We start from the raw sequence: 3,225 nt of genomic DNA, 5'->3' as shown, positions 1-3,225 counted from the left end.
GTAGTCCTCATTCAGTTGAAGGACCAACTCTCCTCTATCCACATCAATCACAGCTCTTGCTATGGCTAGGAAGGGTCTTCCAAGGATGATGGATTCATTCTCATCCTTTCCAGTGTCTAGGATTATGAAATTAGTAGGGATGTAAAGGCCTTCAACCTTTACTAACACGTCCTCTACTAGTCCATAAGCCTATTTTCTTGAGTTGTCTGTCATCTCTAATGAGATTCTAGTAGCTTGCACCTCAAAGATTCCAAGTTTTTCCATTACAGAGAGTGGCATAAGGTTAATGCCTGACCCTAGGTCACACAGAGCCTTCTCAAAGGTCATGGTACCTATGTTACAGGGAATTAGGAATTTACCAGGATCCTGTTTCTTTTGAGGTAATTTCTGCCTATCTAATGCATTCAGTTCATTGGTGAGCAAGGGAGGTTCATCTTCCCAAGTCTCATTACCAAATAATTTGGCATTCAGTTTCATGATTGCACCAAGGTACTTAGCAACTTGCTCTTCAGTAATGTCTTCATCCTCTTCAGAGGATGAATACTCATCAGAGCTCATGAAGGGAAGAAGCAGGTTGAATGGAATCTCTATGGTCTCTGTATGAGCCTCAGATTTATTTGGGTCCTCAAAGGGAAACTCCTTATTGGTCACTGAATGTCCCAGGAGTTCTTCCTCACTAGGATTCACGTCCTCCTCCTCCTCTCTGGGTTCGGCCACACCAAGTAAAGTTATGGCCTTGCACTCTCTTTTTGGATTCTCTTCTGTATTGCTTGGGAGAGTACTAGGAGGAGTTTCAGTGATTCTTTTACTCAGCTGGCCCACTTGTGCCTCCAAATTTCTGATGGAGGACCTTGTTTCATTCATGAAACTTAGAGTGGCCTTAGATAGATCAGAGACTATATTTGCTAAGCTAGATGGATTCTGCTCAGAATTCTCTGTCTGTTGTTGAGTGGATGATGGAAAAAGCTTGCTATTACTAAACCTATTTCTTCCACTATTATTAAAGCCTTGTTGAGGATTTTGTTGATCCTTCCATGAGAAATTTGGATGATTTCTCCATGAGGTATTATAGGTGTTTCCATAGGGTTCACCCATGTAATTCACCTCTGCTATTGCAGGGTTCTCAGGATCATAAGCTTCTTCTTCCGAAGATGCCTCTTTAGTACTGTTGGATGCAGCTTGCAATCCATTCAGACTCTGAGAAATTATATTGACTTACTGAGTCAATATTTTATTCTAAGCCAATATGGCATTCAGAGCATCAATTTCAAGAACTCCCTTCCTCTGAGGCATCCCATTACTCACAGGATTCCTTTCAGAAGTGTACATGAACTGGTTATTTGCAACCATGTCAATGAGTTCCTGAGCTTCTGCAGGCGTTTTCTTTAGGTGAATGGATCCACCTGCAGAATGGTCCAATGACATCTTAGATAATTCAGACAAACCATCATAGAATATATCCAGGATGGTCCATTCTGAAAGCATGTCAGAAGGACACTTTTTGGTCAGTTGCTTGTATCTCTCCCAAGCTTCATAGAGGGATTCACCTTCTTTCTGTTTGAAGGTTTGAACATCCACTCTAAGCTTGCTAAGCTTTTGAGGAGGAAAGAACTTGGCTAAGAAAGCCGTGACCAGTTTATCCCAAGAGTTCAGGCTATCTTTAGGTTGAGAGTCCAACCATATTCTAGCTCTGTCTCTTACAGCAAACGGGAAAAAGCATAAGTCTGTAGACCTCGGAATCAACCCCATTGGTCTTAACAGTATCACAGATCTGCAAGAATTCAGTTAAGAACTGAAAAGGATCTTCTGATGGAAGTCCATGAAACTTGCAATTCTGTTGCATTAGAGAAACTAATTGAGACTTAAGCTCAAAGTTGTTTGCTCCAATGGTAGGAATTGAGATGCTTCTTTCATAGAAGTTAGAAGAGAGTGCAATAAAGTCACCAAGCATCTTCCTTGCATCTCCACCATTGTTATTGGGTTTGGCCATGTCTCCTTCTTTTTCGAAAATTTCTGTCAGATCCTCTCTAGAGGGTTGTGCTTTAGCTTCTCTTAGTTTCCTCTTAAGAGTCCTTTCAGGTTTAGGATCAGCTTCAATAAGAATGTCTTTATCCCTGTTCCTGCTTATATGAAAAAGAAGAGAACAGAAAAGAAAAAGAATCCTCTATGTCACAGTATAGATATTCCTTTATGTGAGTAGAAGAAGAGAAGAATAGAGGAAGGAAAAGAGAAAATTTTCGAAAATAATTAAAAAGAAAAGGAAAATATTTTTGTTTTTATTTTAATTATTAGTTATAATTAGAAAATTATTAAAAGAAATAAAATAAAATTGAAATTTAAAACAATTAGTTAATTAAAAAAGAATTTTGAAAAAGAGGGGAGGGGTTTTCGAAAATTAGAGAGAGAGAATTAGTTAGGTGGTTTTGAACAAGATATAATTGGGATAGAAAACTTTTAAAACTCAAACAAAAAGTTAAGTGGTTAATTGAAAAAGGTTTTGAAAATCAATTTTGAAAAGATAAGAGGTTAGAGAACATTTTGAAATTGATTTCTGAAAAAGATATGATTGAAATTATTGACATTTAATTTGAAAAGGATTTGAAAAGGAAATTAAAAAGATTTGATTTTTGAAATTAAAATTGATTACTTGACTAACAAGAAACTAAAAGATATGATTTTAAAATTCAAAGATTGAACCTTTCTTAATAGGCAAGTAACAACTTGAAAATTTTTTGAATTAAAACATTAAATGTTAGTAAGATTTTCGAAAATATGAAGTAAGAATAAGAAAAAGATTTTGAAAATCAATTTAAAAAAAATTTCAAAAAATATGTAAAAATAAATGAAAAAGATTTGATTTTTGAAAAAGGTTTGAAAAAGATAGAATTTTTAAATTGAAGATTTGACTTGACTAATAAGAAAAAATTAAATTTTAAAACTTTTTGACTAAATCAAATCAAAATTTTCGAAATTTATGAGTGAAATATGGGAAAGATATTTTTTGATTTTTGAATTTTTAATGAAGAAAGAGAAAAATATAAACATGATGCAAAACATGAAAATTTAAGATCAAAATAAAAATGCATGCAAGAACACTTTAAATGTCAAGATGAACACCAAGAACACTTTGAATATCAAGATGAACACCAAGACTTATTTTTGAAATTTTTTAAGAAAAGAAAAACATGCAAGACACCAAACTTAGAAATTTTCAATGTTTAGACA

The 3,225-nt window shown here is 34.6% G+C and overlaps 1 non-coding gene across 1 annotated transcript; it reads left to right on the top strand.

The window, feature by feature from the left end:
* Positions 1-1,479: 1,479 nt before the first annotated feature.
* LOC148550459 (small nucleolar RNA R71) lies at positions 1,480-1,587 on the top strand. Its single transcript, XR_015892945.1, has one exon. It is a non-coding gene; the product is annotated as a small nucleolar RNA R71 (small nucleolar RNA).
* Positions 1,588-3,225: the final 1,638 nt, after the last annotated feature.

Source organism: Arachis ipaensis, chromosome B7 (genome assembly GCF_059453495.1).
Source record: "Arachis ipaensis isolate K30076 ecotype BB chromosome B7, ASM5945349v1, whole genome shotgun sequence".
NCBI classification, from domain to species: Eukaryota; Viridiplantae; Streptophyta; class Magnoliopsida; order Fabales; family Fabaceae; genus Arachis; species Arachis ipaensis.
This window is presented reverse-complemented; position numbering and strand designations above follow the sequence as displayed.